Source organism: Protopterus annectens, chromosome 6.part1 (assembly GCF_019279795.1).
Source record: "Protopterus annectens isolate FY-2018-M chromosome 6.part1, PAN1.0, whole genome shotgun sequence".
Lineage (NCBI taxonomy): Eukaryota > Metazoa > Chordata > Ceratodontiformes > Protopteridae > Protopterus > Protopterus annectens.
Window position 1 is genome coordinate 387,118,340 of NC_056738.1, and position 10,892 is coordinate 387,129,231.

The following is a 10,892-nucleotide window of genomic DNA, read 5'->3' on the forward strand; positions in this document are numbered from 1 at the left end:
GCCAATAACTCTGCTGGTGAAGCACTATTCTCTTGCGCCATAGCCAAATTATGGAACTCACTTCCACCCACAATTACCTCCGTACCATCATGCACCCACTTCAAAACTTTACTAAAAGCGCACCTAAAAACATGCTGGCTATGCCCTTGCAGCTCCCACTCTAATATCATCCACCCCATCAAACTACTACCTTTCTTTCCACTCCACTAACTACCTTGATTATAGCAAGCTCAGATGCTCATAAGCCTAGTACTTATTATACAGCAGGAACTTCTCATTGTTACACTTGTTAATGCCTGTTATGTACTTCACAGATAAAGATTCTAGTTGTCTACTGATGTACTATGTTCATTTGTAAATATGTTGTAAGTAATTTCTATGTTAAATTGTTAATCGCTATGTAATCCGATGTAACTACTGTCCGTTTATTTTACTGTGGAGCTTTTCTCCCCGGGCCTCCGCTGAAAATGGACCCACGTCCAGTCGGACACTCCCGGTCAACAAATTTAAATAAATAAAGAAAGAAAGAAAGAAAGGAGCCCCTTCCAAGAAAATGAGAGGGCATCCACCTTCCATACCAGCGGATCTCAGACTCTGGCACAAGCAGTTGTCTGTTCAGATGTGAGGCAGGGAGATCTACTTGAGGAGTACCCCACTGGTGAACAATGTCCAGAAACACATCATTGCGAATCACCCATTCATGGGATTGAGTGAAGGACCTGCTCAGATGGTCTACCACAACATTCATATCTGAAGAAATATAAACTGCCTGAAGAGTCACTCGACGCTGGACAGCCAGATCCCATACCAGAAGTGCCAGCCAGCAAAGGCTGTAAGATCTCATACCCCCCCCCCCCAGTTTGTTGACATACCACATGACTGTGGTATTGTCTGCAAATACCTTGAGAGGCCCTGCAGAGAAGAGAGGATGAAAGGTCTGAAGAGCCAGTATAAGAGCCCTCATCTCTTTGATGTTGATATGCCCCTTCCACTGACAAGGCGACCACACTCCCTGAACTGTCAGGCAGCCAAACATTGCTCTCCGTCCCACATCTGAAGCATCTGTGAACAGATCCTGAGAGGGAAAAGGAGGCCAAAAAGGGAGCCTTGGATTCAGAGACAACTGCTGAATCCACCACAGAAGTTCTTTCTTGAGACAGAGAAGAGGAACAGGAAAGTCTAGAGGATCCACATGCTGAAGCCACACTGATATCAGAAACCATTGGAACTTCCTCATGTGGAGCTCGGCCAGAGGGAGCATCGGAATGGTGGAAGCCATGAACCCCAGAGCTTTCAGAAACTCCCTGGCTGTAATGGAGGCCAGGGGAAGAAGAGTTTGAAAGAAAGAAATGAGAGTTAATGCCTTTGGACTAGGCAGGGATGCCAGCACTGGCACTGCTTGAAATCTGCAACTCAGAAAGACATGATCATGCGAGAAGGAGTCAATGAAGATTTTTTGAAGTTTACTGTGAACCCCATGCTCTGAAGAAGAGAAATGGTAAAATGAAGATTTTGCAAAAGGACTTCTGGAGAATATGCCTGAATCAGCAGGTCATCCAGATAAGGAAAGATTTGGATCCCTTAAAGCCTGCAAAATCACAGGAGCAAGGCATTTGGTGAACATCCTTGGGGAAGTAGAAAGGCCAAAGCACAAAACAGAAAATGCCAAAAAGCAACAGAGAAATGCAAAAATCTCCTGAAGAGAGTATGGATCGGAATATGAAAATAAGCATCCTTGAGGTTCAGACACACCAGAAAGGCCTGAGGGAGCAAAAGAGGAAAAAGGGACAACATCTGAAAGGAAGGCACCTTCGGAAAGGATGGGAGAGGTCTAGAATAGGTCTCCAAGTGCCTTCTTTTCTGGGCACTAGAAATATTCTTGAATAAAACCCTTCCCCTCTTTGGGACACAGGCACCTCTTGAACAGTACCCTGAGACAAGAGGTCTCAAAAAAACTCTGGGGAAAAAAGGAAGCTGTTCCTCAGGAGAGTGAGAAATGCCCATAAAAGGAGGGTGGGAAATACAGACCATGAAGTACCCTTGCCAAATGACTGACAGAACCCAAGAATCCTACGTGATTTGGAGCCGAAGAGAAAGAGGAATGCGGCTTGGAACGGGTGGATAGTCAGACAGCATGCAATACTGCCTATGAACAAAGGCTGGCTTAGAAGGGTAGTTTCACTGAAATGTAGGCACAGGATAAACAGACATGCTTAAGTCCTGTAAAGCCTTGCCCTTGTCCTGAAGAGACAAATAAACCAGCAGCCGCTTCACCAAACAAGAGAGAGGAACATCCATCAACTTAGCCTTAATATCATTGGGCAAAAGTTGAAGATGAAGCCATGAATATCTCCTCAAAACTAAGCCAGAAGCAGCAGCCCTAGAAGATCTGCTGCATCATAACTACATTTGAAAGAATGACAAGCCACCTAAGAAGTCCCAACCAAGCAAAGAGCAGATTTACTCTCAGATTCTGAAAGATCAGAAAGAAACTGACAAGCCTGAGAAAGAAGAGGCAATACATACCTAGAGATATGGGTCAGATAATTAACAGCCCTAAAAGTTCGGGTAGCTTTAAGTATAAACCTTCTTATTCAGCCTATCCATGGTTCTACTGTCCTTGTCAGAAGGCAGTAACTTAAACGAAGGAAACAATTGAGATGGCTTATCAGACACTACAAACTCCACAGGGAGGTCAGCAGCAGGACATTTAAACAAAAACGAACAATACTCAGGCACCCTATTAAACCTATCAGACTTCCTGGGAGCAGGGGGCACAGAATCCAGTGCTTTAGATGCAGTGAAAAAGCATCCAGTAAAGCAGGCAAGACAGGAGGAATGGCTGCAGGTTTAGGAGATTCCATCTGCAGTAAATCATAGTACCTATTATGGATATCTAAAACCTGGGCACAATCCCACTTAAATTCCATCATCCTAGAGGCAGTGTCCCCAAAGGAAATTTCCTCAGAAGGATTATATAGAGTATGAGAATCCTCAGACCCGTAGTCTAAAGGAGACTGTCCCCAAAGGAAATTTCCTCAGAAGGATTATACAGAGTATGAGAATCCTCAGACCCATAGTCTAAAGGAGACAGAATCTGGGTAGAATAAGCAAAAGAGTCATCAGCAGAATCCACCTCAGAAGAATGCAAGTCTCTGGGCCTTTAAGGGGAGGAGGACCAAAGGAGGAGCAGGAAGGGAAACCCCTTGAGGAGGCCGCAATGACAGTAAAGCATTAAATAACCCCTGAATAAAGGCCTGCCACTCACTTTGTGGATCCCTAGGAGCAGAAGAAATATGGTTAGTTTTCTGCTTCTCTCTCTTTTTTTTTTTTTTTTAAGGGGACAGCAGTCCTAGAAACCCGAGAAGGCCCAAACTCAGGATGGCATTATTTTTTTTTTTTAAGGGGACAGCAGTCCTAGAAACCCGAGAAGGCCCAAACTAAGGATGGCATTCCAGAACTGCAATAGAAATCTCTTCCCTAAAGAGAAACTGCAGAACCCCTCTAGACCCCTCGGAAACAGTCAACCATGGCTCCCTCTGAATGCCCAAAATAGATGCCTGCAAAGCCTCATTGACATGCTGCCCGCAAGATCCTCACCAGCTTCCAACCCAAGCATGGTAGAAGAATCTGATAAAACAACCGAGTGAGCCTCCGGGATCATAATAACCTCAGGAGAAACTCCCTGTAGAGGCTGGACAGCGAAAGATATGCTACCTTATGCACCTTCTTCTTCCCTGACGGCTGACCCTCGGGGCAGGAAGTTCTATCCATAGCACCTGCAGCAAGAAGCTTAAATCGCTGGTTCTCAAGATAAAAGGAAAGGGAAAAAAGCCTACTACGAAGAGTTTTGGGGACCAACGCCTGACTAATTGAACAAGATGTATGGTTGTGAGCAGCACTTAAGCAAAAAAGACACATTGTGGTGGTCTTTATGGGGAATCAGTCTCCCTCACTGGCATTTACCCTTCCTGGATGACATTAACCCCAAACAGCACAAAAACAGAAGAGTAACCAAAAACCCAACTGGATACTTATCTGCAACTGTGAGGACTCCAGCAAACAGGAGTAAGCAGAGGAATGCCAACAAACAGAAAAACGGAAGGAAGTAAAAGGCCGACGGTTAAAACAGCATTCAGACTGGTGGCAAAATGAAGCTCTGAGGATGTTAAGCCTGAACGTCACCTTTATGCCCTATCCTAAGCAAGGAGTGCGCAGGTGACGTTCAGTGTACCTTAAAGCAATAGTAGACTTTTGTAAACTGGCCGGACGGAGCGCTTCATGGCAGGGAATCTAATTTGTAAGAAATACTGCAGCGGTGAATGTAAGGACATCAGTTTATTTATGCATGCAAAAATGTTCTTTTGATGAATTAATAGGATTCAATATAATTTACCGCAGATACTTCTAAATAAACAAACCAACCAAAAATGAATCTCTTAGCCAATTATTTCACTCCGATTTAAAAATATACTTACTTAAAACTAAGCCAAATGTAATATTTTCCCATGACACAAACTAAAAATCAAATGGATAACGCCCCCACTCACAATTACTACTATACATATGTATATAAACCAACAACTGTTATGTATTTTTTTTAACCTTAATATGCCTTCTACGTCAGCTAAAATGTACATATGTAAAAGACTCAACATATGTTAATTTAGAGTTTTAAAAACATCTCAAATTTTTATAGCAATTGCTTATAATTATATGTAAAACCTCATGTTCCCTTGGATTACTCATGTTTGTATACATGGTACTATACTACTAAATATCATTACAATACTTAAGTTTCTGTCAACAATTCAGGGACAAATCCAGAAACAATCGGGGTACATTTAAACATTAGTGCTATTAACTTGAGGATTTGGCAGAGTAAGAGAATGTGAACCAATATATATTTGTAGTAAAAGAAGTCTAGAACTCCAAGTATTACCATTATTTATTAAGTGTAATTCACCACCCTTTTAAAATGTTTTAAGAGGGACAGAGCTAAAATCGGGGACAGTTGAGAGGTATGCGTACTATGTTGCCAATTTCTAAAAAGAAAGTCTACAATACGGTTATATGATAATAAATTCCCTTGGGAAAAGACGCGGAAGATGAACCGCCAAGTATTCACAGCTATTTCCCACAACCTGGTATGCGTTCATGTTTTATAATTCCCGCCATACACCGATCAGCCCAAATTCTTTACATCAGTTGCCCCTACACTGGGCTTTACTTCGCAGGAGCAACTTTTCTATTTCCTTGTGGGACCAAGCAATGACTCTGGATTGACTTCTGCAACAGTTTAGTCCACGTACTTTATTGTCATCAACTACCGCTGTTACAAACTCATTAACTTATACACATCGACTTTAATAAACATGACTTACCGAATGCCAAGTAAAATGGAATCGAATTAATAAGAAACGAACACAATCAAATGCTGACACGCCAATTCTACTTGTTTTCTTATCAGCTTGCTCTTCTTTCGTTCCCAGGAAGTTCGAAGAGTCAGTCACTCTTCTCCAATCAAAACGACTGACATCACATATGCCCTGCCCTCCGCAATGATGTCATCAATTCCGGGTCTGTTTTGTTTTTACATGCAAGGAAAGAAAGTTTTCTTCGTACTGGTAGTGATTCCCCTCACAATGTATTGTGGCAACGACAACTATTTGGAAAGATATTTTCTAACTAGCCCCTGATTTTAACTCAAATGTTAGCTTTGTCCCTCTTAATCCTTCCTAAAACTGGTGACCTTTAGAGAAAAGGTATTGAATTAAACCCAGTAGTTACACTTATTACAGTTACAGACGTATTTTACTGTACATGATATATACCGATTCACATTCTCTATTAAGGCAATGTCTCAAGTTAATGGTATTAATATTTTTAAAATGTTCCTGATTATTTCTGGACTTGCCCCTGATTCGTTGAGAGCTATGGGTATAACCGTTGCATAAATGTTGTCCCCTTAATGATACAGCAAAGTTCAAGACCCATTAAATAAGTTAAGGCTGTCACTTAGGATTGCTAGACTGGCAGACTTTGGTAGTATTACTTCTGAAACGTAGTTTCTCGTGTACTCCATCTTCGACAAAACAAACCCCGCTATAACAAGGAAGTCCAAGAATATCGGTGACGGGCATTTGTAATACCGTGTTATGACATCTCATCGAGTACATACCGGGTAATCACTGAGAAGAGCAAAGGCAAAAAACATATGCCCCCGCCAAAAAAAAAAGCAACTCCTCTCCAGAAATTAATATTTTGCACCCAGTCTTCATTCTGTCGACACTATCACCAGCTTATCGTTTACTTAACAATACCTGTAAACTGTCCTTGATTTTCAGGGAATCCCTGATTTAGACTAACATTTTAGCTCTATCCTTTTTGATACCACGTATAACTTGCGACTATGGAGAAAGGGTGAATAAATTACACTTAATAAATAATAATAGTAATTAAAGTTAAACACTTCTTTTACTTCAGAAAATCTATCGATGTCTCGGGTTAATATCACTCATACTTTAAAAAGGTCCCTGACTGTCACTATGTCTGGCTTTGTCCCTGATTCTGTTGAGATTTGTCCTCGACTTGTTGAGAGCCATGTTAACTCAATCCTCAAAAGGCTGCCCCCGATACACTTTGGAAAGATGTCACATCATTTTCAACTCTTCCCACTTATACATAGTTGTCACCTTGTATTGCAAGAAATCCCCGTAAGATAATGTGGGAAGAAAGGCCCAAATGTAAGGACAGAGTTTAAATATTGTTCTTATGTACTTGGAAAGTTGGTAGAATAATAAGATTTGTGTTAGCTTGTATTTTCTGAAGGATATGGAGTCTGAAATTCAAATGTGTCATCGTTTAGTGACTTCAACCCTCATTGATTTGCCAGAAAACTACCAATTTTATGAGGAACAGACCAAAAATATGAGATAAAAATCTGGACAGTTGAAAGGAGCACTTGTAACCATATAACATGTTTCTTAGACGTGCATTCGTAACAGTTAAATATATTTTATATATCTCTATACACTAGCCAATAATCATTAAGTGTTCTGTAAGTCATAGGATTTCTGAAATACCCTCAGAAAAAGTGTAGTCACTTGCATTCGCCGCAGGAGGTTGTCCCAGGTCACCCAATCTAAAAACAGTTGCACAACTTAAATGATGCTGGGAATTAGATCTATTTGAACAGTGCACATTCACCCTACTCCAGAAAAGAATGGTGAAAAAATGCTGTAACAGCAGCAGATGTCAAAGGTGGGATACTGAATGTCAATATGTTAGTCCAAAAAAATGCAATTGTTTACAGGACTTGTACGCCTTTTTAAGGCAGTTTCTTCAGGAGATACTAAATGCATCCCAGAGCAACTATAAACTGCAGAGGGAAGAATATGAATTTAGCCCTGCAGGTGGCGCCACTCTTTATAGGGAATATATTCAGTGACGTCACGGTTAAACTCTTGAAAAGTCCTAGCAGAAAAGCACATTCTCGCCGGGCGTTGTGGCGTGCGCCTGTAATCCTAGCTGCTTGGGAGGCTGAGGTTGGCGGATCGATTGAGTCCAGGAGTTCTGGATTCCCGTGTTCTATGCCGATCAGGTGTCCGCACTAAGTTCAGCATCAATATGGTGCCGCTGGGGGAGCCCGGAATCACCAGGTTGCGTAAAGAGGGGTGAACCGGCCCAGGTCGGAAACGGAGCAGGTCAAAGCCCCCGTGCTGATCAGTAGTGGGATCGCGCCTGTGAATAGACGCTGGAGTACAGCCTGAGCAACACACCGAAACCCAGCCTTGCACTTATGTTTTCAGCGTTATTCATTTTTTTGTTTTCATCACGCTTTATTTTATTTTTAACAGCTTCATGTTAACAGCATACTTGTGCCACATTTTCGTAGCAGCAATGTTGGATTATGCGAGAATCAATGAGTAAACAAAAAGGTATGTCTGTGTTCTACATGCTTGCATTTATCTTACATTTCATTTAGGGTGTCACGAAATGATATGCTTATTATAAGGCAATCGCAAATTTGCGGCGGGCGTGTTGCGCTTAATTTCTTGAGTACTAAAAATCCCGATAAAGGTACGCCACACGTAATTATTATTTTTTTTAATACAAGGACTGACTTTTTTAGTGAGTAGGACGTAGAAAAGTTCGTGCCGCTACCCCCCCCCCCCCCCTTTTTTTTTTACTGGCTGAACCTTCTGAGTGGAGTGTTTTTTACTCAGTTCGACTGCCACCTACTGATTAACGCAAGGGACAATGCGTTAGTGCTGCGATTTAGTTGTTCTTTCCTACAGAGATCGCTAAAGAGCAGGAAGTCACTCAAGTGCAGTTCAGTCGATGACGGGATTGCTCTACTGACAGAGAAAGTAAAACACACTTCTGTGCAAGTTACCAGCGAATTGTTATTGTTATTTCTTGCATTTAAACTGTAAATACAGATATACACCACCTGCAAAAAACGCATCCATGTGTGTGGGTATGTTATTTAAATATGTGTTGATTCATATGTGTGCATAAATTTTCATGGCACATTTATTTTTTACTTTGGTTATTTTCATCAGTAGCATTGGTGCGCGTTATAAAGTCCACATATGAGCCCTGGATGTACAGCATTATTAGTTTATGGAAAATTTTGAGTATTGTGTTTATGATTGTACAACCTGTGGAAGAACAACGTGGTTAGCCACCCGACAGTGTGAACCTTGGCTGTAAATGATTTTAAGTGTTGAAGTGACACCGCCACCTCATGTGCAAAAAAAAAAAAATGGATAGATTGTAGAGCCACTACCCTGTTAAGTGTTTTATTTAGCGTAGATATATCTCACCTGTCCAGATTTTCGCAGAACGCCTAGATTTGTTTCTGGTATTTTTAGCCTGTTCCTAATAAAATTTGTGATTTTTCTCTCAAATCATTGAGGATTGAAGTCAGTTTTGAGTTTCTGACTTCATATTCATCAGAAAAATGCATGCTAACAGAAATTCTGTTATTCTAGCAACCGTCTAAGTTTAAAAGAGTAATATTTAAAACTTTTCTGCTTGCTATAATGCAGCAGCACAGATAATTCAGCTACGAAACATGCATTTAAAGCATTTTCTGAAGTAAATATTGCTATAAGTGTAATCCATCTTTCCTCCCCGGATCACCTAAGTAGAGCAAAATGTTTGAGCCCAAATCTGTGGCATTTATAAGGTGTGGACCTCACTGATAGGCTCTAGATGACTGCAAACGTAGTGCAATCATAACCTCCTCAGAAGACAATATGATTCTCCCAAGAAGGCCTGAAATAGCTGGGGTCAAAACTACAGGCTAAAACTAAATACAAAGAAATGTATAATTGTATCCTTTGGAAAGCATACCTCCATTTGTAACCATCACACTGGCAAAGCACACCATAAAATTTATCCTGTAGTCGAGGATCTGGAAACCTATGTCAACAACAAACTGCCATTTCATCACCACATCCAAAATTCTAAGGAAATTATTTTTTTAACTGTACAAGTTATATCAAAAGGTACGGCTTCCAGGTAAAGGGATGTAATCATTCCACTGTACTCGACACTCATGAGGCCAGTGATTTTGGTATGTACCTGTCCAAAAACTTGATGAAATACCTTGAATGACCATAATGCTTCTTCACTAAGAAAAATCAAAGCTCCATACCTAACTAACCATAGGTGTGATCTCTATCATATTGTTGCTAGCTACAGATATCACATTAGTCTGGAAAACCACACCTCCTACCTAAACCTAGTGGAATCCATACCGCTCAACAGTCCATATTTTTGGTCTGTTCTTCATAAAATTTGTGATTTTCTGGATTTTGTGGCAAATCAGTAAGGACTGAATTCACTAAATAATGAGGCATTTGAGTTTCAGACTTCATATCCTTTAGAAAATGCATGGTAACACAAAACCTTTTATTCTAGCAAATTTCTAATTTATAACAGCAATATTTAAAATTTGTCCCTATTTGTGGGGCTTTGCTCCCCACTGTTTTTGGCTTTGTCCAGATTTTTTGTGCTAAGAAGTTGAGAGCCATGGAGGAACCTAACACCATACTTATGGGTGACTTCAACTTCCTGTCCATAAACTGGGAGACTTGTATGATCCATAATTCACTTGTTTAGAGGTTTTTGGTCTTCATCAATGCAAACACTCTGGGGCAACTATAAAGCCGTTAAGACAAGAAATGTCACTGAAGACTAGAAGAAGGAACAGATCAACAAAAATGCTAAAAAAAGATAGATGTGATTAAAAGCAATGCACAGTACAAAAACAGACCAAGATGCATCATGCACTATCGCAAATAACAAACTAAAAATTTCAGCATAGGTGGAACAACTTAGAAGATACGAAGGTAAACATAAAGGAAAAGTACAAAAAGTTTTATAGAGAATTGGGAAGTAAGGTAAAAGGAATTGAAAGACTGCCAACAAAAGAAGAAATAGATACAGGAGAAGTATCTATGAAGATCTTGTGGGATGTAATAAAGATGCTAAATGGACAGAGGAAGTTAAAGAAAGGATATGAGGTTTAAAGGTACACAGTATGAAATGGGATGAAGTTAACAGCCAGAGAGACTGAAACGAAGTAAAAAAACAAGCCTCTAATTTGAAAACCCCAAGCCCAGATGCAGTACCTAATTTTCGGCTGAAGGTATTAACATCTTTGCACAAAGATTTAGCCATGAGTAAGAACTACTTATATATGCATCCCGAACAAACACCAACCTGGTTAACAACAGGAAAAACAATGCTCATGCTTGAGTGAACCTGCAAGCTAGCTACCCTAAAAATTATAGACCAATAACTTGCCTTCCAACAACGTATAAACTATACACGGGAATTGATGCAGATGAAGTTTAGTCATATAGAAGAAAACTGAA

At 40.5% G+C, this 10,892-nt stretch overlaps 1 protein-coding gene across 2 annotated transcripts in view; it reads right to left on the bottom strand.

The window, feature by feature from the left end:
• The window catches only part of BAD (BCL2 associated agonist of cell death), a 392,415-nt gene extending 386,892 nt beyond the window's left edge, over positions 1 to 5,523 (bottom strand). The window contains exon 1 of one of the 2 annotated variants that reach the window (XM_044075801.1): positions 5,385 to 5,523. The gene's annotated coding sequence lies outside the window, so the exon portion shown is untranslated. The remainder of the gene's footprint in view (positions 1 to 5,384) is intronic. The other variant, XM_044075800.1, reaches the window with a different exon arrangement.
• Between the last annotated feature and the right edge of the window lie 5,369 nt (positions 5,524 to 10,892).